Source organism: Bos grunniens, chromosome 18, assembly GCF_055505025.1.
Source record: "Bos grunniens cultivar Pamir isolate PY7600 chromosome 18, Bosgru_T2T1.0, whole genome shotgun sequence".
Classification (NCBI taxonomy): domain Eukaryota; kingdom Metazoa; phylum Chordata; class Mammalia; order Artiodactyla; family Bovidae; genus Bos; species Bos grunniens.
The window spans coordinates 33,407,916-33,435,707 of NC_141182.1; the positions used below are offsets into that span (position 1 = coordinate 33,407,916).

Consider the following 27,792-nt stretch of genomic DNA (forward strand, 5'->3'; position numbering starts at 1 on the left):
CTTACACATTCGTAACACAGTTAGGTTTTCTTGTCACAGTCTACATTCTTTCCTGGAATTCCCGATTTCCTAAATGTGTATGTGTGTGTGCGCGCACGTGTGCGTATGCATTAAAGTGCCTTTTTTGTGCTGTACAAGTTTTATTATTCATTTATTTTTCATCATCTATCTCCCATTTATTCACTGTTTACAGTACTCTTGTTTCACACACTCAAAAATAAGTTGAATTAACTGACATTTAGAAATAGTCTTTAAAGGTATTTAAAGTAAAACAGAAAGATCAGAATCTGCAGAGATTCTCAGAGAGAAATGGTGTAGACAAACTGATCAGAGCTTAACGTGAAGCAGTTACTGCAATAGAAGTTGAAAGTTCAGAGTTGCCTGGCCTCCAAGCAGAGCAGCATCCTAGGACAGACAGATCCTTTTCCGGCCCTAAACACAGTGTCAGCTGTAAAGTTTCTGTAGGAGAGTGAGATGGACTGAAGTTGACTTTGGAGCTGCTTGCAGGCTCCCAGATGGAAAGTCTTTAACCCCAAAGTCCAGAGGAGATTTCATTTCAGATTCCCATGGTTGGTTCAGGAATCTCTCCCCTAGAAGTTCACACAAGCACAGTGAGATTCACAGCCAGCACCGGAAATGAGCCTTCATCATCATGCGAGACACTTGAGCACTCATGTTACCATTTGAACACTTTTGATAACATTTGTCTTTACAGGATACTTCTGTTTGCTCCTCCTCCTATCATTTTCAGGCCCACGTTGGGACGCCTTACCAGCTGTACAGTCACTCCTGTTTTACAGATGAGCAAGCTGAGGGCCAGAAAGGGCTTGGTTTCCCGTTGGCACATAGGATAGGGAGCTCCATCCCAGAACCCAGCTTTTCCTCCCTCCTCCAAAGGGACTCTTGCTGCTTCCATCACCCTTGACTACTCTGGGGACAGAACCCCAGATAAAGCTAATCTGAACCTGAGGCTATGTGTGTAAACTTCATTTCTGATTCCTGTAAGAATCCACATTAGAGGGATGGGCATTTCAATATGGACAATTTGGACTTCAAATAAAATCCCTCACAGGTATGCTAGGCCCAGATGCCACCTCAAGGCATTTCAAGGTGTTCTTTGGCCTCCTTTGGCAAAAAAAGCAGATGTTTTATTTTGTCTTCCCAAATCATTCTTAGGTACCAATGCTTTCTCATATCTAACATCATTTTAAAAAATACCAAGAAAATAGTTTCTGAACAGTCAGAGCAGGTGGTGTTCATTCCATTCCCTCTTTGCACACACCTTTTCAGAGCTTTTTACTCTCACTTTACACAGAACTCAAATGCTCATAATTTCTTGGTATCCAGTCCCACAACATGTTAGAAACAGCAACTGGAAAGAGAGGAGAGTGAGTAGAAAAATTGGGCTTTAAGGATTTAAAATAGGAAACCATCCAGGAACATTTGGTTAAGAAGCAAAGGGTCTCTACAACTCAATCTCCCTTGATGGCACCGGTTCATTTAAGTATGGTGGCATAATCTGTGCTCAGAAAGATGTTTCCAAATTATTTTTAAATGCAAATAGTGTTTTGTATACTCTACTTGAAATGGTGATTTTTCGAAAAGGTTTTCATTCAAAATGATTTAAATAAAAAAGTTAGTCATTCCACATTTAAAGGAGGGAAGCCGTATATCTATGGGAAGCAAGACTACCCAGTATAACTCATTAACTCAGTAATCATTTGCTGTATATAAACTGTACATCAGGAATTGGGGATAAAGAAACAAATAATATCAATTCCTCTCTTCAGGAAGCTCAACATCTAATTTAACTGGGGTCTGGATGGCTGAGGCTTCTATGGTATGAAAAGCTGATGGTTAAATCCTCCCTCTTCTCTGAGTCTTCCAGGACTCCTAGAGGTGAGAACCACCTCTAAGTTGTCAGGGTTAAAGAAGCAACAAGATTAATTATTATAGAAAGAGAAGGAAAAGAGTCATGGAGTGAGGGAAGAGGGAAGGGAAGGAGGGAAGAAGGAAAGAACCCTGCCATCCTGCTAACTTTGGGCAGATGGGAAAAAAAAAAGCCTTATCCCAAAATTTCTACTCTGTATCCATGTAAACTTGGTCAAATGTTATAAATAACAGTAATTTTACAGGTGCCATGTCTTCCAAGCAAAAAATAACACAAAACCTAGTGATGTAGGTGTTATTATCCCAATTTTGTATAGGAAACTGAGGCCCCAAATGTCTAACCATCCATCCAAGCTTGGAACTTGGACACTCAGGTGTGGCTGGAGCTGGATATGAATGAGTCCAGGTCTGTTCCATTGGGTGTGAGATCCCAGACACTCTTCACTGTGCAACATTGTCTTCAGTTGAAGGAGGTTGGACAGATCCAAAAAAGGTCTGCAATAATGTTGTTGTTGTTGTTGTTCAATCGCTAAGTCCTGGTTGACTCTTTGCAACCCCATGGACTGTAGTACGCCAGGCTCCTCTGTTCTCCACTGTCTCCTGAGTTTGCTCAAATTTATGTCCATTAAGTCACTGATACTATCTAACCATCTCATCCTCTGCCACCCCCTTCTCCTTTTGCCCCCAATCTTTTCCAGTAATATATAATAATATACAATAAAATGTCACCAGTAAAAGAAGGCGAGAGAAGGAAGGGAAGGGAAGACAAGAGAGAAAAGAGGAAAAGCATCTTTAGGATCCCCTTTCCACAAGAGGCTGTACTCATCCATCCATCCATGACATGTTCCCATATGACACGACCACTCGGCCATTCGGCACCGTGTATCAGTTGGTCACACTCCAGTTGGAGAGAGTTTGGTAAAGAGAATGTTTCTACAGACCTAGCACCATGTGAGAAACCCTCAAGACACGTGCAGTGCACAGTGACCCAGGGCTAGTAAAGGAGGAAGGGGGAAGGATTGGGATCTGGAGAGAGAATGCCAAGAGCAGACAGCCTCCCAGCAGAGGCCGTGACATTCCTCTGAGGGGGTGCAATCAGCCATGGTGGTCCCACAGCAAGGGAATCAGGGAACTAAAAACCACCACCTCCACTCATCTCTCCCTCCTTTCAGTCTCCTGGTGGGCCCCCCATTGGCCAAACCCAGCCAGAGACTGGAGAGTAAGGGACTCCTCTGGTGTAGGGTCAACCACAGAGCAGAGTGAAAAGGGAAAAGGACATCTGGAAAGACAAATAAGACATTCCCTCCCAGCCACCCATATGCATTCCAACATGGTACCTGCTTAATTCAGTATCAACGGATGCTTTCCCATTATGATTATGGTCTTTCTTGGCACAACCGTCCAGGGATCTAAGAGTAATTGACTGGAATTGGCCTGGAAGTAACTGATGAGAAGTTGGGCTACATTTGTCACATTTGTCTCAACCCAAGCCTGGGACCTTGTTCCTTTTTCTTCTTTGGTTGGTTTGATCATTTTGAAGTTGGTAACATCTTAGAATTTTTTGAAAGGTGATCTTAACCTGTGTTTGCTAGGACACAGTACAGATAACACCTTGTGGATTTAAAATATCCAGGAAGATAGCTTCCCTGGTGGCTCAGACGGTGAAGAATCCGCCTGCAATTGTGGGAGACCTGGGTCCGATCCCTGGGTTTGAAAGATCCTCCGGAGGAGGACATGACAACCCCTCCAGTGTTCCTGCCTGGAGAATCCCCATGGACAGGGGAGCCTGGCGGGCTGCAGTCCATGGTGTCACAAAGAGTCGGGCACGACTAAGGGTCTAAGCACAGCACAGCACATCAATGCTGTCGTGAAAGAAGCATGGGACTTGAGTTTAGGAATCTCCATATCTCACAAACTGAGTGACCTTGGACAAGTCAGGTGCCTGCTCAGAGCCTCGGATCTCACTCATGTCAAATAGGACTGACAAAGTTATCTCTCAGGATGGTACACTTTTGACAGTTTAAGGACACAAAGCAAAAACACAAGTATGCTTTGCATCATACATGGAGGGCAATGATTTTTCAATTATTTTTCAGTAAGGCATCTTAGTAGTCAAGACATCAAGGTGTAGGTCAGAAAATAGAGCTTTGAACCTTGGTTGGCTCTGGAACTTCTTAACTGAGTGACAAGAAGCAAGTGCTGTAATCTTTCCAGACCTCAGTTTCCTTATCTGTAAAATGGGAATAACTAGAGTCCATCTCTCAGGCCATCATTTACTGGTTCATGATTAACTCCAATAAGGATAACCAAGGGTACTCATTACTCCTGCATTGTTAGGCATGCAAAAGCTGCCTTCACAGCAGTGGGCAGGTCCATAAGTCATTCGTTAATTCAACAGTACTTACCATCCCTGTTACTTTCCAAGATATAAGGTCTAGCTGGGGATCGACATCAGCAGACAACACTGTTTCTCTTGAGACCACAGCAAGAAACAGAACATAACTCCTGAGTGCTGCTCCTACTACCACTCCTTCTGAGTTTTGTTTACCCAAGCTTCAGAGACTTTGACTTTGTTGCTGTTGTTCAGTAGTGTTTGACTCTTTGCAACCCCATGGACTGCACATGCCAGGCTTCCCTGTCCTTTACCATCTCCCAGGGCTTCCTCAAACTCATGGACATTGAGTCAGTGATGGCATCCAACCATCTCGTCCTCTGTTGTCCATCCCCTTCTCCTGCCTTCAGTCTTTCCCATCATCAGGGTTTTTTACTAATGAGTCAGCTCTTAGCATCAGGTGACCAAAGTATTAGAGCTTCAACTTCAGCATCAGTCCTTCTGATGAATATTCAGGACTGATTCCCTTTAGGATAGACTGGTTTGATCTCCTTGCAATCCAAGGGACTCTTAAGAGCCTTCTCCAACACCACAGTTCAAAAGCATCAATTCTTTGACACACAGCCTTCTTTATGGACCAACTCTTACATCCATACATGACTACTGGAAAAACTATACCTGTGACTAGATGGACCTTTGTTGACAAAGTAATGTCTCTGCTTTTTAATATGCTGTCTAGGTTTGTCATGGCTTTTCTTCCAAGGAGCAAGCATCTTTTAAAGTCATGGCTGAAGTCACCATCTACAATGATTTTGGAGCCCCAGAAAATAAAGTCTGTCACTGTTTCCATTGTTTTCCCGTCTATTTGCCATGAAGTGATGGGACCAGATGCCATGACCTTAGTTTTTTGAATGTTGAGTTTTAAGCCAACATTTTCACCCTCTTCTTATACCTTCATCAAGAGGCTCTTTAGTTCCTCTTCATTTTCTGCCATAAGGGTGGTGTCATCTGCATATCTGAGGTTATTGATATTTCTCCCTGCAGTCTTGATTCCAGCTTGTGATTCATACAGCCTGGCATTTCACATTTTACTCTGCACGTAAGTTAAATAAGCAGGGTGACAATACAGCCTTGACGTACTCCTTTCCCAATTTGGAACCAGTCCATTGTTTCATGTCCCATTCTAACTGTTGCTTCTTGACCTGAATACAGGTTTCTCAGGAGGCAGGTAAGGTGGTCTGATACTCCCATCTTTTGAAGAATTTTCCAAGTCAGCCAAAGGCATTAGCATAGTCAGTGAAACAGAGTAGAGGTTTCTCTGGAATTCTTTTGCTTTTCCTATGATCCAGCAGTGTTGGCAATTTGATCTCTGGTTCCTCTACCTTTTCTAAATTCCAGCTTGAACATCTGGAAGTTCTTGGTTCATGTACTACTGAAGCCTAGCTTGGAGAATTTTGAGCATTACTTTGCTAGGGTGTGAGATGAGTGCAATTGTACAGTAGTTTGAACAATCTTTGGCATTGCCTTTCTTTCTTATTGGAATGAAAACTGACCTTTCCCATCCTGTAGCCACTGCTGAGTTTTCCAAATTTGCTGGTATATTGAGTGCAGCACTTTCACAGCATCATCTTTTAGGATTAGAAATAGCCCAGCTGGAATTCCATCACCCCACTAGCTTTGTTCGTAATGATGCTTCCTAAGGCCCACTTGACTTCACACTCCAGGATGTTTGGCTCTAGTTGAGTGATCACACCATTGTGGTTATCTGGGTCATTAAGATCATTTTTGTACAGTTCTTCTGTGTATTCTTGCCACCTCTTCATATCTTCTGCTTCTGTGAGGGCCATATGGATTCTGCCCTTTATTGTGCCCATCTTTGCATGAAATATTCCCTTGGTAGCTATGATTTTCTTGAAGAGATCTCTAGTCTTTCCCATTCTATTGTTTTCCTCTATTTCTTTGCATTGTTCACTTAGGAAAGCTTTCTTATCTATTCTTGCCATTCTTTGGAACTCTGCATTCAAATTTTTGTTACTACAGGTATCTCTTGACTTCCTACTTTTGTATTCCAGTTCAACTTCGGCAACAAAAGTTGCGAGCTTTGTCAGCAAAGTAATGTCTCTGTTTTTTAATATGCTGTCTAGGTTGGTCATAGTTTTTCTTCCAAGGAGCAAGTGTCTTAATTTCATGGCTGCAGTCACTGTCTGCAGTGATTTTGGAGCCCCCCCCCAACCCAATAAAGTCTCACCATGTTCAGTAAGTCTTTACTCCAATTTTCTGCTGATGGTTGGGGCTGTATTCCCTCCCTGTGAGACCAATCCACGGTAGGGGGAACGGCGGTAATGGTGACCTCATACAAAGGACCTTATTCCAGCAAGCTGGGGCTCCCAGGACTATTGTATTCAGTACTCCTGACCCTGCAGCAGACCACTGTCAACCCATGCTTCCAACCCGCTGTCCAGGAGGCTCCTGGACACTCTCAGGCAAGTCTGGCTCAGTCTCTTATGGGGTCACTGCTGCTTTCTCCTGGGTCCTGGTGGATGCAAGGGTTTATTTGTGCCCTCCAAGATTTCATCAAATCCCACTGGCCCATCAAAGTCAAATTCTCTGGGGGTTCTCAGTCCCTATGCCAGATCCCCAGGTTGGGAAATCTGTTGTGGGCCCTAGAAGTTTTGCAACAGTGCTATGACTTTAGTCCCATGATTTTCCATGTCTGATTGACTCACAAGCCTGGGAGTCGTAAGGTTTGCTACATCTCCTGTTTCTGCTTCTAACTTTCTGATTGACACTGTGTAAACTACTTAGTTTTTCTGAGTCTCTCAACAAACTCAATAGATAGAGAGAGGTTATAGAACAATAGATGATAGAAAGATGGAAGAAAGGATGGGCTAGATGGATGGATGAGTAGAATTTACACTAGACAACCCACTCAAAATGCCATTTCAAATACTGGCTCCAGCACCCACTCTCTGAAAGCAACTCCATTTGCTTCTGGAGTTGTTTCATCATTCTTCACACATGGATGTTGATGAGCACACTCAAGAACACACAGACATCAAATGCCTCCTGTTTGCCTGACACCAGGGACATGTTTAACAAATTCTGGATGTTTTCTGAAACAAACATTGTTTTCCATAATCTATTCCCCAAGCCCATCCCATGCATCTGTGTCCAGCACAATGGAAGCAACTCGCAGGAACCTCACCTTTGTTATATTCCAAAATGGGCCTAAAGGTGCCTAAATTCCATGTAGACTCACACTGCTGAGCTCTGATTCAAACACAGTTTCCTAAAATGGGAAGAGATTAGCCGAGGGAAGCGCTTTAGTATAAAGAACGATATGTATGTCTTCTTGGCTAATGTCTGTTCTTTTGCCTGTTATGAGAGTTAATGCCGGCCCAGAAAGGGAGCAGCAGGAGCCAGAGTTTTGTATCCCACTTGGAACAAAAGGGGGAATGTACTGCAATAAGAGACGCCCAGTGTTTGGGCTTTTGGAAAGGGAAATATAATTGCTATATATATATATATGTCGGCCTGATCTGGGAAGGCCCCTCCATCCCCCATCTCTTAATTCTGATTATTGCCAGACTGAGATCTATCTATCTGTTCTGAATGCTCTTTACAAGAAAGGTTTCATTGTGAGGAAGGGGGGCTGGCCTTATTTTACCAGTAGAAGGCTATTATCTTCCAACAGCTGTTTATAGTTAACTGCAGCCCATACTTAAAGCCTCAGCGCTGGAGCCTTATTTAGTGCCTGTGGATTTGTGGTGAAGAGTCAGGCTTAACTCTTTCTTCCCCTGTAATGAATGACCTCGGTGGGGAACTGCGATGGAGGTGGCCTATGAACAAAGAGGGAGGAGATAAACAGGTCTCCACCTCCCAAAGATGGTAAATATCAATGTTTTATTAACTGTTTATATTAGGGGTGCATTGAACACTTTGTATGCAGTATCTTGGTGAATTTTGACCAGCTGTGCTCTGAGAGTGATATGATTATGCCCATTTCACAGGTAAGGCAATAGAGGCTCAGGCAATGAATGCCAGGATTCAATCTGCACCAATCCAGTTACAGAGTCAGAGTGGGTAACTCCTACAGTATATTTGTATTATGCCTCCTGTTAGTCCAGTGCAATAGCTGAGGATAGTTTACATGTCCCGCGCTATGCAGGGCTCCATTATGGATAGAAAGCTTCCACCCCAGAGGGCTTTCAGGCTGGCCAGAAAGGTGAGCAAATGCAGGTGATACACTGAGAATGGAGAGGAGCAGTGAAAACTTCATAAATGGCTCACCCATCTAGGGTGGCAAGAGTAGATCAGGACTTAGGAGTTTAGGGAAGGGCAGAGTTTACCTTTAAAAACGAACAAACAAAAAACTGATATCAAGAAAGGAGCACAGCTACAAAAAATAAAGAGAGTGGGTGGGGAGAGAGAGAAAGGCAAGGAGAGCGAGAAGGAGAGAAGAGAAAGGGAAGCCGAGGGGCTGTGGTGGGTATGATCAGAACCCCAGGGCACCTTGACTTACCCCTAGGTGCTTAGACTTAAATCTCCAGGAAATGGGCAGCTAGGTAGTCAGATCCACATCTTAGAAAGATCCCTTAGGATGTGGTCAGAGCATATTTTGGAGGGAGCAAAAGACAGGAGATGAGAAAAGCTTAGGACACAGGCTGAGAATCCAAGAAAAGGAAAATGGCTGGACGATGCAGATGGGGAGCTGGGACTGCATTCTAAAGAAGTGCCGCAGGTAAGAGCAGAGACACAGGGCGTTCTGCTTCCTCACCTCACCGAAGAGGAGAAAGAGGTTAAACATTACAGCAAGAAGTTGGAAGGAACATTTCTCCAACCGCTAACTCAACCCTAAATGACACACATTCCTGAGGGTTGCAAATGCTGATCAATGGCCTTGTGGGTGGCTAGAGACAGCATGCAGATGTGTGCGCTTGCGCTTGCGCGCGCGCACGCACACACACACACACACACACACACACTCACTCACTCACTCATTTTCTCAGCACGTCTGGAATTCTTGTTCTCCCTTTGTTTGACTCCAATATCTTTCCTGATGACAAAGAAAACCAAAAATGTGGAAACCCATTGTTGAACACAAAGAGACACAGAGTCAGAGGGCTGTGGGGGAGAAGTTGGCCGACCTCGAACTTGATTCTCCGCCTTGGTACCCAACAATTCACAGTGGGGGAGAGAGTGGCTTGCCAAAGGGCTCTGTGTGACTGGGCTAAAGTAGAAGAATATGTCAAATTCAAGATGAAAAGACAGCCCTCGCAGCTGAAAGCCGAGCTGGGAGCTAATGGAGCTGGGGAAAGGGGGCCTTTTCAAAGAAAAGTGCTTATTTGCAAACTCATTTCTCCTCAGCAAACGCTCCCAGGACCTCTGGCAAAAGGAATTCCTGGACCCAGGCCTTCCCATTGAGCTGTAAGTGATCGGCAGTGGTTAATTACCTCTCGCCCGGCTCTCTTCTGCAGCCAATCTGCGGGGGTAGCTGTGGAGGTCCGGGGTGGAGGTTTTGCCCTTTTAATTCTGATGTTCAACAAAGTGAAAGTCTTACCACTGCAGAGCTAGAGGAAACCTTACTTTTCCTTCTGCTCTTAAGTCCTCATTTTTGCAGTGGCAGGAGTGGTGGTTCAAAGGAGGGAGAAGGGCATGGCCACCAGGGGAGACTGGGGGTCTGCAGTGGTTCATGAGCCAGGCATGCCCCTAGTGCTGTGAAGATAGTCAAGGGAGACCCTGACTGACACCCGCCCTGGTGACTGGAGGTTGAGTATCACTGCAGTTTACAGAGATTTTCATCCACTGGCCAAACGGGGTAAGGTCACTTCTGGTACTGCCATCTGAGATTCCCGGGATCTGACGTAGAAGTGAGACCCAGCAGACCTTTCCTGAGAAGGAAGTGCTCTTGTCAGTGTAGCAGGCTTTCTTTGAAGATATATGTAGGGTTTGTTTTTGTTTAAGGAGTTTGCTCCTGTGATGTGGTGACTCGCAAGTCTGAAATTCACAGGACTGGCTGGAGATTCAGATCAGAGCTGACGTTGCAGGCTTGAGTTCGGATTCCAAAGGTCAGCAGGCTGACAACTCAAGCAGGGTTTCTAATTTGTGGTCTTGAGAATTTCTTCAACATTGAGAAACCTGTCTTTGTTCTCAAGGCCTTCAACTGATTGGATGAGGCTTACTCACATTACAGAGGGTAATTGGCTTTGCTTAAAAGCTACCAATTTAAATGTTCATATGTTATGAAGGAGAAGGCAATGGCACCCCACTCCAGTACTCTTGCCTGGAAAATCCCATGGATGGAGGAGCCTGGAAGGCTGAAGTCCATGGGGTCGCTGAGGGTCGGACACGACTGAGCGACTTCACTTTCACTTTTCCTTTCATGCACTGGAGAAGGAAATGGCAACCCACTCCAGTGTTCTTGCCTGGAGATTCCGGGGGACAGGGGAGCCTGGTGGGCTGCCGTCTATGGGGTCACACAGGGTCGGACATGACTGAAGTGACTTAGCAGCAGCAGCAGTAACATCTTAAAAAGGGCTTCCCTGATGGCTCAGACAGTAAAGAATCTGCTTGCAATGTGGGAGACCTGGGTTCTGTCTCTGGGTTTGGAAGATCCCCTGGAGAAAGGAATGGCTACACACTTCAGTATTCATGCCTGGAGAATCTCATAGACAGAGGAGCCTGGTGCGCTACTCTCCATGGGGTCACAAAGAGTTGGACATGACTGAGTGACTAACACACACACATATCTAAGAAAACACCTTCACATACCTTCGCTATGAACTAGTGTTTTATCCAAAAACAGGACACCATAGCCTGGCCCAGCTGACATTGAGATTAGCCATCACAGAAGGTATTCCAGCAGGATCCAAAATGTGCCAACAGTCAGTACTGTGAGATGGTGGGGGTGAAGTCCCTGTTGGGGAATGTTTATCCTTCATTACTGACTAGTGTTCAGTTCATGCCATTTTCAGTTCAGTTCACATGCATTTCCACCCATCTCCTCTTCCCTAACCTTAGCATTCTAGAGGATTAAAACCTGTGCCCAATCTAGACTTCTGGCCCATCCCCAAATTTAAATTCAAAGTAAATCAGGAAGTCATGAAATCAAGCAGAAGTCAGGATGCTGCTTCTACATCATAGATCTAGTAACTGGCATGAGCCCTTGGCTGGGAATTGTTAGAGAGTCTAGAAGCTGTTTATTTTGTTGTTGCTTTTTATGTTCTTTCTGTTTTCTTCTTTTTTTTCTTTAACCTAGAGATAATCAAAAGGGAGAGAAAGTCTAGGGAGACAGTATTTCAAAATAATCCAGAAGTTAAAACTATAATGTTACTATTCTTATTCTAAACAAGACTATCACTGTGTCAAATTCTTCACACTGGTTTTGGTCTGGGGGTCAGCTCACTAAGGAGAGGGGCAGTCACCTCTAGGTTGGGGATTAAGGTCCATTTTTGTGTTTTCCAGACCTCTTGTGCACATATTCTAAGAGGACCCCAGTTTTGTTTTGTTTTGTTTTGTTTTTCTGTTTAAGAAATAGTCATACTGGTAAAGACAGGTGGAAGGCCATGATACAGGCCCTTAACTTAGAAAAAGGGAACCAAGGGATACCAAGGGAACATTTCATGCAAAGATGGGCTCAATAAAGGACAGAAATGGTATGGACCTAACAGAAGCAAAAGATATTAAGAAGAGGCGTCAAGAATACACAGAAGAACTACGCAAAAAAGATCTTCATGACCCAGATAATCATGATGGTGTGATCACCAACCTAGAGCCAGACATCCTGGAATGAGAAGTCAAGTGGGCCTTAGGAAGCATCACTATGAACAAAGCTAGTGGAGATAATGGAATTCCAGTTGAGTTATTTAAAATCCTAAAAGATGATGCTGTAAAAGTACTGCACTCAATATGTCAGCAAATGTGGAAAACCCAGCAGTGGCCACAAGACTGGAAAAGGTCAGTTTTCATTCCAATCCCAAAGAAAGGCAATGCTAAAGAATGTTCAAACTACCGCACAATTGCACTCATCTCACACACTAGTAAAGCTAAGCTCAAAATTCTCCAAGCCAGGCTTCAATAGTACGTGAACTGTGAACTTCCAGATGTTCAAGCTGGATTTAGAAAAGGCAAAGGAACCAGAGATCAAACTGCCAACAACTGCTGGATCATCAAAAAAGCAAGAAAGTTCCAGAAAAAAATCTATTTCTGTTTTATTGCCTATGTCAAAGCCTTTGACTGTGTGGACCACAACAACCTATGGAAAATTCTTAAACATATGGGAAGACCAGGCTACCTGACCTGCCTCCTGAGAAACCTATATGCAGGTCAGGAAGCAACAGTTAGAACTGGACATGGAACAACAGACTGCTTCCAAATAGGGAAAGTAGTACGTCAAGGCTGTATATTGTCACTTATTTAACTTATATGCAGAGTACATCATGAGAAACACTGGGCTGGATGAAGCACAAGCTGGAATCAAGATTGCTGGGAGAAATATCAATAACCTCAGATATGCAGATGAAACCACCCTTATGGCAGAAAGCTAAGAAGAATTAAAGAGCCTCTTGTTGAAACTAAAGAGGAGAGTGAAAAAGTTGGATTAAAGCTCAACATTCAGAAAACCAAGATCATGGCATCTGGTCCCATCACTTCATGGCAAATAGTTGGACAAACAGTAGAAACAGTGACAGACTTTATTCTTTGGGGCTCCAAAATCACTGCAGATGGTGACTGCAGCCATGAAATTAAAAGACATTTGCTCCTTGGAAGAAAAGTTATGACCAATCTAGACAGCATATTAAAAAGCAGAGACCTTACTTTGCCAACAAAGGTGAGTCTAGTCAAAGCTGTGGTTTTTCCAGTGGTCATTTATGGATGTGAGAGTTGGACCATAAAGAGGGCTGAGTGCTGACGAATTGATGCATTTGAACTGTGGTGTTGGAGAAGACTCTTGAGAGTCTCTTGTACAATAAGGAGTTCCAACCAGTCCATCCTAAAGGAAATCAATCCTGAATATTCATTGGAAGGACTGATGCTGAAGCTGAAACTCCAATACTTTGGCCACCTGATGCGAAGAACTGCCTCATTGGGAAAGACCCTGACGCTGGGAAAGATCAAAGGCAGGAGGAGAAGGACAGAGGATGAGATGGTTGGATGGCATCACTGACCCAAAGGACATGAGTTTGAGTAAACTCCGGGAGGTGGTGAAGGACAGGGAGGCCTGGCATGCTGCAGTCCACGGGGTCGCAAAGAGTTGGACATGACTGAGCGACTGAACTGATCTGGTGTCACTCGTTACATGATGAGAAGTAAAAATGAACCCACGAGAGTTATGGGTGCCAGCAGGTGGGCTAGACGCACTCAAGACACCGCAAGGCCTGGTGAGCATGGCCTGACTCTAGCTTCCCTCTCTCAGTGCCAGTGCACGAGCTGTCTTAGATGCCTTCTCATGGCCTTGCCCGTGGCCAAGCCTACCCTCAAATCTGTGCTTCTCCTTGGTAGTGCCCTGGCCATTGTGGTGAATTAATTCTCGTTTAATTATTTATTTGATGTCTTTCTCCTATTGGATGGTGAATTCTGTAAGAAAAAGGTCTGAGCCTGGTGTAACGATGGACATGATACTGAGTGAGCAAGTGCTCAGTGAACATTCACTGGGTGAATGAATCAATCAACCAATAGCCAAGGTGCTACATTCCTCTAGTAAGACTGGACAGGCCTTTTCATTTATGTGGTTGCGTCTACTTCCCATTACCATAGATATGAATGAACCCTTAGTCTTCCCCCTCGTTTTCCTTTCTTCTTTTGAGGTATATGCATGGATAAATTACTCCATACTTTGAAGAACATTTAAAGACTGCCACATATATGAGACTATTTTTCTAGCACCATCATTTCCTGTGAGATTAAGTTCTCAGAAATCATTATCAGTGTGATCCAGGGGAGCCTCAGCCTGCAGCAGTTTGAAGCAGGGCTTCAGTTCCCAGCCAGAGATTGAGATTGGGTCATGGCAGTGAGAGCACTAAATCCTAGCCACTAGACCAATGGTCAGTGACAGGCCCTGATTCTTTGACTTTGCAGGAAAAAAAAAAAAAAAATTCCCACAAAGATGGAAAATAGAGAAGTATGTACTTTTTAGGAAAAAAAAGAGCGCAGTATGTGAGTACTACTCACATGAGCATAGACATGTGAGTAGATTCAGAGAGAGAGTCCCCGAGTCACGCATTTGTGATAGTTTGAATCACTTTTATGGGGAATTTCTTCTGATTTTCCTCAGCCAATCATTTTGATTCACCTGGTTCAGAGTCTATATTTGGTATATCTCAGGATCCTCCCTTGTGTGTCCATGTGACTCTTAGCCAGGATAGAATCTAAGAGGCCTATGAGTAGTTTGGCATTAGTTAGCATCACACCCCTTTTGACCTCTAAGGAGCCTTTCTGCTCATGTGTAGTTGGAGAGGTCTCCAGACTTCAAGAATGAGAAATATATGGTTTCTTACCTTCTATCTAGGTGGGGCCTAGCCTCCTCTCACTCCAGTGTTCTTGCCTGGAGAATCCCAGGGACAGGGGAGCCTGGTGAGCTGATGTCTATGGGGTCGCACAGAGTCAGACACGACTGAAGTGACTTAGCAGCAGCCTCCTCTCTCAATAGTCCTGCCATTCTCGTCTTGGAGTACGGGTCCACAGGGAGTCTCCAATTGCTTTACCCTAGAGGCAGGGCCCATCTACCCCCTGCCTCCAAGTGTATGTATGTATATATAGTTGTGAATTACCCATATTTTATCTTCCTTTCCTATAAAACAGTCCTTAAAAGCTCAAAGAAAATTATGTTTGTGTTTCTTCCGTTTACTTTGCCTTTTCAAATAAAGGTGTCTGGAAGCATGTTTGCATGGAAGACATCGCTCAAACTTGCTGTAATTTCCTCTTCCTTTGTCAATGTTTTCCTCATCTCTAGGCAGTTCCCACCATTTTCACAAAGAAACAAATTGACAAGTGGTATCTAGGGATCAGGTCTTGAGGAAGGTACTGAGAACACGTGGAGAACCAAACACAGTCTAGCCTGCATGAGTTTACTCTTCTGAAAAGATAAACTGAGGCATATTAAAATTTTTGAGTTTGAGCAAAACTTGATTGTAATCAGGCAATGCCAAACCAGAAGTGGTTTAGGAGCTCTCTGCCAACAGGAGCCAGAAGTAAGACTTACACAGAAACAATGTAGAAGCAAAGAAGAAGAAAGTATTTGATTGGCTGTAGCTGAAAGCCTCCTTGTCTGTGATTGGCTGTCCCTAGTGTTTCAGTTTCCTAGCTTCAAGGTATTTACAGCACTAGATTTTAATGTGCTTATGTCTGTGGATTAGAGACATATCAGTCTAATGACCTCGTTATTTAATTAACACCCTGGATTGAGGAAGGTAGGCATTAAGCAAGTATGTAGGATGTAATGAAAGTTAACAAAGAGGATTTCAAAAACGTGATGAGAGCATAAAGCAAACAATAGAGTTGAGTCTAGTGTGTTAGGACAGGCCAGCTTGAGAATGTGGCATGGAAGCTGAGAATTAAAGGAATGGGAAGAAGGTAGGCAAGTGGACAGAGCTGGGCTGGGGATATGGTTACAGGTTGAAGGAAGAGTAGTTTAAAAAACCAACACCGAGAAAGAAGATTTTATTCTTGGAAATGAAGGAAACCAGAACACTGGCAGAAGAAACAGTTCTCCCAACATAACGCACAAACTATTTTGTGCCCCTCTGCTGTCTTCACTCCTGCTCTTACCTTGGTGTCAAATGGTGTCGTCCTTCTTAGTCTAGTGCATACTTTGGTTCAGTATTTATCTATGTCCTGAAACTTTGCCCAGCAACTCCCCTGATGGAATTAATTCTTCCCCCAACAACAATTTTTTTTAAGATTTTTTTTTCGATGTGGACCAGTTTTAAAGTCTTTATTGACTTTGTTACAATATTGCTTTTGTCTTCTGTTTTGTGTTTTTTGACCATGAAGCATGAGATCTTAGTTCCCCAAACAAGGATTGAACCTGTACCCCCAGCTCTTAGAAGGTGAAGTCTTAACCACTAGACCACCAGGGAAGTCCCTGCTAGAACTCTATTTATATAAATTTCTACATGGAGCTCATTGTTTGTAATTCTACTGTATCTCTTACTTCTTATCACCATATGATGATGGCTTCAGTAAATCTTATTCCCTAGACTTACACAGTAGCCAGTGCAGAGAGAAAGTCAATGTTTTTCCCAAAATGAACTGAATTAAATTGTTTGATTCAGTAACTTCAGCAGGGTGAATACCCCAGAAAGCTTCCACCCCCCAGTCGGACCTAATACTAGAACACTTCCTTCAGCATTTCTGACTGATAACAAGGCTTCACAGCTAATTACTGTCCCCAAGAAAGTCCATAGAGGGCAATGAATGTAAGCTTCTGTGTTGAGAAATATCTATAAAAGAACATATTGGGAGGAAGGTTTAACTTGGGTAAGATTAATAGTCTGAGCTTTAAAATCATTAAGATGTGAGGGAAGAATGAGGTTTGAATAAACAAAGCCACGTATCATGAAACATTTTTAATATTAAAGACACGTTCCAAGCAGTGAGACTGACATTGGACTTATAAACATCAGAGTGTCATGGATTTCGGGAGCAGAAAAATGAGCAAATGTCCCAGCATGAGGAGGCCACAAGAAGTAGGTCACCACTACAGATCTGAGAACATAGTAAGTGCTGCTCTAAATGGGACAGTAGCTGAGTTCTCTGCTTGTTCCTCAGATCCAGCTGGCAGTCCTTAGCTGTGCTGGTCTCTGGGACCCTCCACTCTTTTCTTGGTAGGCAGCCAAGCCCATTAGTCTCTGCTGCACTTGAGCTTGTCTTTGGGCTGATCATCCCTAGCATATAACAGGTTGCTCAAAGGCAAGGGCATATGTAAGATAACAGCAACAACAATAATGATACATTATTTTATTTACTTGGCTGTGCTGGTGTTACTTATGATGTGCAGGGTCCCCTCTGTATCATATCTCTGCAGTGCACAGACTCCCCAGTTGTGGCCTGTGGGCTCAGTAGTTGTGGTACGTGGGCTTAGTTGCCCTGTGGCACGTGGGGTCTTCGTTCTCCAACCAGGGATGGAACCATGTCTCCTGCATTGCATGGTGGATTCTTAACCACTGGACTACCAGGGAGGTCCCCATGATGCATCATTTAAAAAAAATTTCTTCACCTCTGCAAACTGCCCTTTCTTCGTTTGTAAAATGCAGATCCTAACGTTCATCTTTAGACCATAGACAATCACCAGGAAATAGGCCTGAAACTGTAGTGTGTACACATAAAGGATCATTGGAAATAGAAGCATCTTGTGGTGGAGAAGCATCAATTTTTCCTTAGGGGAAAAATTCTTAGGTTTCCTTAGAGCAAACACGAATGTATTATATTGATTCATTTATTCAATCATTTGTTCATCCCTTCATCTACAAATGTTTATTCCATGACTTAGCTTAGAAAACCCACTCGCTATCATTAATAATGCACCATATTTGCTCCCTATCACTAATCATGCCAGACAGAGTTGCCATGGTGAGGAAATTTGATTGCAAGTCAAGGCATATAGTTTTTCAATTTAGAGCTTGTATTTGAAATCATGGTTTATTTGCTGTTTTCATAGCACATGGTAAGAAGGGGTTTTCTCTTCTCTTTGGCTGTCCTGGGGCATCAGGCATCACTGCTGCAGCTCAGTGTTCACTGCTCAGGAATGCTCTTGTCTAATTCTTACGGTGCCCCCTGGAGCACCATAAAAATCCCAGTAGGAATGTTTGCTTAGACATATGGTTTTATATTTTATCTTGTTGTTCAGTCACTAAGTTGTGTCTGACTCCTTGCAACCCCATGAACTTCCTGCACGCCAGACTTCCCTGTCCTTCACCATCTCCCAGAGTTTGCTCAGACTCATGTCCATTGAGTCGGTGATGTCATCCAACCACCTCATCCTCTGTCGCCCCGTTCTTCTGCCCTCAATTTTTCCTAGCATCAGGGTCTTTTCCAGACAGTCAGCTCTTCACATCAGGTGACCAAAGTATTGGAGCTTCAGCATCAGTCCTTCCAGTGAATATTTATCTTAGACCTTATAAAATACACCTTCCCAGTTGCCAATATGCTGTCAAGAGTATTTGTGAAATGTGGTAACAATTAGAAATGTGATTTTATTCATATGGATGCTGTTCAGCAAAGATGGTCCATCACCTGCCCTGCTGCAGCTTGAAATCTACAAGGGAAGACACAGTGTTATGTAAGAATTCATAGGAAATTGTGATGGGTGTTAAAAGTGAGGAAGAATAGCATGCAAACATATATCAGAGACCCAACTCAATTTAGGGGTCAGTGACATTTATATAAATATTTATGAGTGTGTAATTTTAGCAGTTCACAGGCAGATGAGGAGTTACACAAGGAAGCAGGGAGGACTGGGAAAAGTGTACTCCAGTTATCACTACAAGTTGGCATTTACATCTGACTCATAAGCATAGAGGTTAATACAAGATGCTAAAATTCAAATCATATCTTTATATGTGTGACCCTGGGCAAGTTATATAACCTTATGGTGCCTCAGTTTCCACATTTGTACATGTAAAACTACAATGCCCGATCTTGTAGCATTATTTTGATACTCTGGTAAATTCATACCCAGCAGGCTCATGGAAGAGTGGAGACAGCTCATCGTGAAAGCTGTGCAAATGTTAGCAATTATGATCATGAGTATAATCATGATTATTATTGCTGTTATTATTGTTTTCTATGTAATTTCAAAAGAGGCAGATAAACACCCAATGCCTAGGGTTCCTCATCCATAAAATGGTAATATGAATACCTTCACTGCAGGGGGATTATTCACTGAAATGATAAATGCAAAGGGTGTGCATCTTCTCCGCATCCTGTAGATGTTCAGTAGATACGACTTGGTATTCACAGCAATAGCCCAAACCTCATGAAATGCCTTGGCCTTGAGCTTGGCCCTGTCTGCTGCTTATAGGTGATGTTCACTTACTGACAGGTCTTCCTTCTCCAGGTTTACTTGAGGTAACAAAGCTTATGTAGAGGGCAGGTCCGGTGTACACCCACACCCAGACATAAAGATGGGCCACTTTCATAAGTTTTCCTTGCTTGGCAAGTGCCACGTTCATGACCCTAGCACTCCCCAATGACTATACACTTCCTTCATGTTTTTTAATGATGGTGCTTCTGACATTCCTGACCCTGGACAATGTTCCTTGTCTCTTGCTCCGAGTATCACATGCAGTGGGGGAAAGGACAGCCCCAAAGAGGAGGTGCCCACAAAAAGGAAACTCTTGTGCCAACACCTGTCAAAGGGAGAGGCAATGGCCTTTCAGTGGCTCCCCTTGGGCTCCCCCGGATGCAAATCTGAGAAGCAGAAGACTGGGCTGCTCTCTGCAAAAAGAATCCATCACCCAGCCATTTTCCCAGGTCCCATTAAAATGCTGACACCATTAATCTGCACTACTTTACTTCTCATTATGCGGAAATGTGCTCTTGATCAAAAGTCCCCTTGTGTAGCAGCCTGATTCATCACCAATAGCTATGGGCCACACATCAGAAATTCATAATCAGCTGACATTATCCACCCAAATCATTCCCAGGATCTGAAAAGCTCCGAACATGTCCATCATTGGGAGGAAGCAGCCACATAGGATGCAGTATGCAAACAGGCCTGATAGTTAATACAGCAGGTTTATCAACAGGTTTAAATTAAGGAAAGAGCTTCTGTCTCCTGTTTGTGTACAGGTGACCCTAGAATAACATGAGTTTGAACTGCACAGGTCCACTTATGTGGGGTTTTTTTGCAATAAATACCCATATATAGTATAAATGTATATCTCTTCTTTATAATTTTTTTTACTACTTTTAATAATAAAATACAATTATTTTAAATTATTTTATAAGTTAAATATAATAATTATTATATTTATTATTTATTTGGCTGCACCAGGTCTTAATTGCATCCCTTGGGGTCTTTGATCTTCACTGGGGCATGCGGGATTGCAGCCTGCCAACTCTTAGTTGAAGCATGCAGGATCTAGTTCCCTGACCAGAGATCAAACCCAGGCCCCCTGCACTGGAAGCCCAAAGTCTTAGCCACTGGACCGCTAGCGAAGTCCCTATGATTTTAACACATCTTCTTTTCTCTAGCTTACTTTATTGTAAGAATACAGTATATAATACACATAACATATAAAATATGTGTTAACCAATTGCTTACATTAAATAGGTAAGGTAAAACTTCTTTCAACAGTAGGCTATAAGTGGTTAAGGTTTGGGGGAGTCAGAAGTTACATGTAGAACTTCAATTATTAAGGGGTTGGCACCCCTAACATTTACATTGTTCAAGGGTCAACTGAATTGGGTCATCTGTTTTCTGAGAACTTGTCTCCACTGACCCCACATGGGATCTAAACAGCATAGAATTTGGAGACAAAGGTGACTTCAAGCTAAGGAGACCCAGATTCGGTGACATAAAAGTACTAGCTCAGGGACACAAAGCCACTTGTAAAAGACAGAGACCTTTCTACTACTCCAAGCTTACAGACTTCTGGGTTCAATGCCTTCTCCAACACCCAGGTTTGACAGGCGTGTGTTATCTTGGTCGAAATACCTGCACCTCATCCTTGCTTCCTTATTCTATGTCTAACCACCTCACGAAGGAGTGACTTAGGTAGTAAATTCACTGTGTATGAATGTGTTAAGACTCAGTGTCTATTCTCTTTATAATAACCCTCTGGTTGACTACCAAGTTTGGGATAAGAAGTGGGGTCCTAATCAAGCTTGTTTGTAAAATAATAACTACATGATTCCCTGTGAGATGATCAAGTGCCAGATACTGTGGTATGTGCTTTGCAAGCCTCATAGCAGTTATTTGTACAAACTGCTATAAACTCATAAGGTTGTTATGGAAATTTTAAAAACTAGTACACTTAAAATGCTTAAAATATAGAAAGCACTCAGTAAAGTATATCCGTTAGTATTGTGGAGCATTGCTACATCTTGCATTTACAGCGTTGTTTTACCTCTGTTTGAACATCTGTCAAAAAAGTCACTTCCTCTCGTTGTAGATACTTCTGGCCATTGGGTTGATCTGCCATAACTTGGGTTAGGATCTGAGACTTCTCAGTTCCAAACCACTGTTTCTACATTTGCCCCCTAGGCAGAACAAATCCAATTCTTCTATTAGAAATCTCTGCAATAATTTAAAGTGATTCATCCTAATCTTGTCAAGTCTATTTTCTAGGCTTAAAAAGTCATTTCTTTTAGTTTTAGGCTCTTGTGTAATTTAACTTGAACTTCACTTCCTAACTTGTTTAAAATTGAGAAATTTCCTCAGCTCGGTGCTTCACGCTGAGTAACAGTGGTGAACCAGCCGAACAACTGCTCTGTCTAATAATGCAAGCGAGAGAATAGGCAATAATAAGACACCCAGGTACTTTCCTCGGAGATTAAACAGCTGCTATCATTTTACCATCTTTGTTTCAATTTTCTTTTAAATAGTAAATAATACAGTATGGCTTCACCTCCCTCCCTGTCCCCAGAGGGAGAACCGATATCTGAGAGTTGATATGTAACCTCTTCATGTATATTTTTGTATGTGGATACATGTGGATGCTTGCACAAATAAGGTGTAGTATTGGTGCAAGCACTTCAGATTTAAATAGATGCTTCCATACTGTGCATAGCACTTCATGTCTTACTGTCTGCATCCCGTATTATATTTCTGTGTTGATTCATCTATGTTGTTATACACATTAATTTTAATTATTGTATAGAAATTCACTGTGTGACTCAACTGTATTTCATTTACTCAATCCTGTTATAAAGGCCACTTACCTGTAGGATAATTAGGGTAATTCCAGTGCTTTTAAAGTTTTATCAGAGTATAGTTGATTTATAAAATTGTGTTAGTTTATAGCCAAGTAATTGTTATACATGCATATATATATACATATATGTGTATACACACAGACATATATATAATTTTCATATTCTTTTCCCATTCCCTATTTAGGCTATTACAGAATACTGAGTTTCCTGTTCTGTATGGTAGGTCCTTCTTAGTTATCTGTTTTATAAATAGTAGTGTGTATATATTAATCCCAATCCCTTAATTTATCCCTCTCTTTGATGTTTCCCTTTTGATAACTGAAGTTTGTTTTTAAAATCTGTAAGACTATTTCTGTCTTGTATATAAGTTCATTTATATAATCTTAAAAATTGGATCCCACATATGAGTGATATCATGATATTTATCTCTCTCTGACTTCACTTCGTGTGACAATCTCTAGGTCCATCCACATCACTGCAAGTGACATGATTTTATTCTTTTTATGGCTGAGTAGTATTCCATTGTATATGTGTACCTCATCTTCTTTATCCATTCCTCTGTCAATGGACATTTAGGTTGTTTGCATGTCTTGGCTAATGTAAATAGTGCTGCAATGAATATTGGGGTGCGTGTATCCCTTCAAAGTATGGTTTTCTCTGCATTTATGCCCAGAAGTGGGGTAGCTGGATCATATGGTAGTTCTATTTTGTAAGGAACCTCCATGCTATTCTCCACAGTGGTTTTACCAATTTACATTTCCACCAACAATGTTAAAGGATTCTCTTTTCTCCACTCTTTCTCATGCATTTATTGTTTGTAGACTTTTGATGATGGCCATTCTGACCAGTGTGAGGCCACTTATCTGTACAATAATTAGGGTAATTCCAGTGCTTTTAAAATTTTATCAGAATATAGTTGATTTACAATATTCTGTTAGTTTATAACAAAGTGATTGTTATACATGCATGCATATATATACATATATCTGTATACACACAGATGTATTTATAATTTAACCCATTGTAGTCTTGTTTGCCTTTCTCTGATAATTAGTGATATTGAGCATATTTTCATGTGGCTTTTTGGCCATCTGTATGTCTTGTTTGGAGAAATGGTCTATATAGATATTCTGCCAATTTTTACACTGAGTTGTTTTTCTGATATACCACTGCACAACCTGTTTGATATTTTGAGATTAATCCCTCATTGGTCACTTCATTTGCAAATATTCCAGTTTTTTTTAAATAAAATTTTATATATGTATATATATACATGTATATATATACATATATATGCACATTATCTTCCCAATATGTTTGTGCAAACTTGTAAACACACCCATATACATATACAGGAGACATTGTGCATATGTATGAGTTTCATACAAATGTATTAATATAAGTGGAATGACTGTGTCACAGAATACACACATCCATAGCAATACTGCACATTGACAAATTGTTCTCCCAATCACTATGCCAACTTATTGCCACCAGGAATATATGCAATTATATACTTGGTCACAAAAGAAATTAATAAAATTAAAGAGATTATAAAATTCACATTCCTTAATCAAAATCCAACAAATTCAGAAATCCAGACATAGTTCAGTTGCTCACTTGTGTCCAGCTCTTTGCAACCCCATGAACCGCAGCACACCAGACCTCCCTGTCCATCACCAACTCCCGGAGTCTACCCAAACCCATGTCCATTGAGTTGGTGATGCCATCCAACCATCTCATCCTCTCTCATCCCTTTCTCCTCCTGCCCTCAATCTTTCCCAGCATCAGGGTCTTTTCAAATGAGTCAGCACTTCAACAAAGTTGAAGTTTCAGAGTTTAGGAGTTTCAGCTTCAACATCAGTCCCTCCAATGAACACCCAGGACTGATCTCCTTTAGGACAGACTGGCTGAATCTCCTTGCAGTCCAAGGGACTCTCAAGAGTCTTCTCCAACACCACAGTTCAAAAGCATCAATTCTTCAGTGCTCAGCTTCCTTTATAGTCCAACTCTCACATCCATACATGACTACTGGAAAAACCAGAGCCTTGACCAGATGGACCTTTGTTGGCAAGGTACTGTCTCTGCTTTTTAATATGCTATCTATGTTGGTCATAACTTTCCTTCTGAGGAGTAAGTGTCTTTTAATTTCATGGCTGCAGTCACCATCTGCAGTGATTTTGGAGCCCCCCAAAAGAAAGTCAGCCCCTGTTCCCACTGTTTTCCCATCTATTTGCCATGAAGTGATGGGACAGGATGCCATAATGTTAATTTTCTGAATGTTGAGCTTTAAGCCAACTTTTTCACTCTCCTCTTTCACTTTCATCAAGAGGCTCTTTAGTTCTTCTTCATTTTCGGCTATAAGGGTGGTGTCATCTGAATATCTGAGGCTATTGATATTTCTCCCAGCAATCTTGATTCCAGCTTGTGCTTCTTCCAGCCCAGCGTTTCTCATGATGTACTCTGCATATAAGTTAAATAAGCAGGGTGACAATATACGCCCTTGACATACTCCTTTTCCTATTTGGAACCAGGCTGTTGTTCCATGTCCAGTTCTAACTGTTGCTTCCTAACCTGCATACAGATTTCTCAACAGGCAAGTCAGGTGGTCTGGTATTCCCATCTCTTTCAGAAATAGTTACCCAAAATAAGCAAAATCAAAATTAGTTGAAAACTAAAAACAATACCCCTAAATAATTGAATTACAAACCTAGAAATCAATGAAGACATAAATACTCACATACCAAAACCTACAGAAGTTAAAAACAAACAAAAAAAAATACTATTCTCAGGGGAAAATGTACAGCTACAAATTAAATTGATAAATGCATTCATTGTAGAATTTAAAAATAAGACTAAGCTAAGAAATTTAAAGAAATTTAATCAGAAAAAAGAAACAAAAGATAGGAAGGATTTAATGAAGTATATAATTGATCAAGTTTTTAAGAAAGCAATGAAACCCCAAAAATGTTTCCTTGGAAAGACCAATGCTGCTGCTGCTGCTGCTAAGTTGCTTCAGTCATGTCTGACTCTGTGTGACCCCATAGACAGCAGCCCACCAGGCTCCCCTGTCCCTGAGATTCTCCAGGCAAGAACACTGGAGTGGGTTGCCACTTCCTTCTCAAATGCATGAAAGTGAAAAGTGAAAGTGAAGTTGCTCAGTTTTGTCTGACTCTTAGCAACCCCATGGACTGCAGCCTACCAGGCTCCTCTGTCCATGGGATTTTCCAGGCATAAAATAGACCAATTATGGGTTTTGTTAGAGAGAGAGAGACACACACACACTCAGAGAGGTAGAGGAAGAGAGAAACATGTAATATTATGAGAAAGAAGACATGACTGCAAACAGAAAGGAAATTAAAATAATTAAGGGAAAATCATAGCTACAACTTTATGGAATCAATTGAAAAACTTAGAATAAATATATAATTTCCTAAAAAATATATGTATTACCACGATTGATTCAAGAAGGGAAAAAATAGAATACAATATTACCCTAGATAATGCTGGAAACATAATTTAAAATTTATCACTAAAAAGGCAACAAGACAAATTCAAAGTTGACTTTCATCCATCATTTCTAATAAACAATCAAATGTTATGTATGTTCAGATATAGAAAAAAAACAGAAAACTAACCAATTTAACAGGCAGCTAGCAAAACACCAAAATCTTATGAAGATAGTATAAAAATCCTGACTGTTCACTTATGAATATGTCAGTACAAGTATTAAATGTTAACAAGTTAAACTTGTTATATACCAAAGACTAATAACTGTGAGAAGCAGCAAAAGTGGCAAAGATACATTTTAATCCACAGGAAAAGAGTGGATTATTTCATAATGGTATTGGTACAACTCGCTATCCATCTAAAAAAAAATGTCTAAGGCCATATACATGAATATTTTATATACATTTAAGTCTTAAATATAAAAATAAAATACTACATAAAACTCAAGAAACATGCATAGGATATATAGGGCATGGGGACATTGTTGATCAGATCTGAGAACCTAAAATTGTTTTACAGAAAATAGGGGGGACATTAGTTCAAGTCAGAATTGAAAGGAAATTTTATAACACAATATAGTATACACAAATTTAATATGAAAATAATATTCCCCAAATCTCTTTGCATTGCATGCAACATGGGTCTTATAATATTTAAAGTAACCTTAACATATTGACAAAGAAAAGAAACTTCATAGGAAAAATAGACAAGATTATGAATAAACACACACAAAAGCAAATCAAAGTGGATTGCAAACATTTAAATATGTCCACACTCAGATTTAGATACCTGAAAATTAAGCCAACAGTCAAATAATAATTTGCACCTGTGACTGGTAAGGGGCTTCCCAGGCGGCACTAGTGGTAAAGAACCTGCCTGCCAATGCAGGAGACTAAGAGATGTGAGTTCAATTGCTGGATAGAGAGGATCCCCTGGAGTAGGAAATGGGAACCCACTCCAGTATTCTTGCTTGGAGAATCCCATGGACAGAAGAGCCTGGTGTGCTACAGTCCATAGGGTCGCAAAGAGCTGGACATGACTGAAGCGACTCAGCATGCATGCACGCATATAACTGGTAATGTTTTTTAAGTTGCTGAATTATAGTTGACTTACAATGTTAATTTCTGCTGTACAGCAAGGTGATTCAGGTATGTATGTGTGTGTATGTGTGTATATATGTGTGTATATACATATACACATACACACATTAGGTATGTATTTTATATATATTTATACACACACACACTTACACACATACATTCTTTGTATTTCTTTTCCATTATGGTTTATCACAGGATATTGAATGGAGCTCCCTGTGCTATACAGTAGGACCTCGTTGTTTATAAATTCCATATATAACAGTTTGCATCTGCTAATCCCAAACTCCCAGTCTATCCCCCCCGCCTCGGCAACCACAAGTCGGTTCTCTGTCTGTGAGTCTGTTTCTGTTTCATAGATAAATTCATCTGTCGTATTTTAGATTCCACATATAAGTGATATCACATGGCATTTGTCTTTCTGACTTACTTCACTTTGTATAAAAATCCCTAGGTCTGTTCATGTTGCTGAAATGGTATTATTTCATTCTTTTTTTTATGGCTGAGTACTATTTTATTCTTTTTGTTTTTCAGTTCAGTTGCTCAGTCATGTCTGACTCTTTGCAACCCCATGAATCGCAGCACGCCAGGCCTCCCTGTCCATCACCAACTCCCGGAGTTCACCCAAACTCATGTGCATCGAGTCAGTGATGCCATCCAGCCCTCTCATCCTCTGTTGTCCCCTTCTCCTCCTGCCCCCAATTCCTCCCAACATCAGGGTCTTTTCCAATGAGTCAACTCTTCACATGAGGTGGCCAAAGTATTGGAGTTTCAGCTTCAGCATCAGTCCTTCCAATGAACACCCAGGACTGATCTCCTTTAGGATGAACTGGTTGGATCTCCTTGCAGTCCAAGGGACTCTCAAGAGTCTTCTCCAACACCACAGTTCAAAAGCATCAATTCTTTGGTGCTCAGCTTTCTTCATAGTCCAACTCTCACATCCATACATGACCACTGGAAAAACCATAGCCTTGACTAGATGGACCTTTGTTGGCAAAGTAATATCTCTGCTTTTCAATATACTATCTAGGTTGGTCATAACTTTCCTTCCAAGGAGTAAGTGTCTTTTAATTTCATGGCTGCAAT

The 27,792-nt window shown here is 41.6% G+C and overlaps 1 long non-coding RNA gene across 17 annotated transcripts in view; it reads left to right on the forward strand.

Annotated features, from left to right (window-relative positions):
- Positions 1-27,792, forward strand: part of LOC147353365 (uncharacterized) — a 148,127-nt gene that overhangs the window by 30,987 nt on the left and 89,348 nt on the right. For 4 of the 17 annotated variants that reach the window (XR_015145103.1, XR_015145108.1, XR_015145102.1 and 1 more), the window contains exon 3: positions 9,590-9,649. The exons of 12 other annotated variants lie outside the window; for them this stretch is intronic. This is a non-coding gene — a long non-coding RNA (uncharacterized LOC147353365). Of the gene's footprint in view, positions 1-9,589; positions 9,650-14,729; positions 16,381-27,792 lie in introns of those variants that run through there. One more of the 17 variants, XR_015145111.1, reaches the window with a different exon arrangement.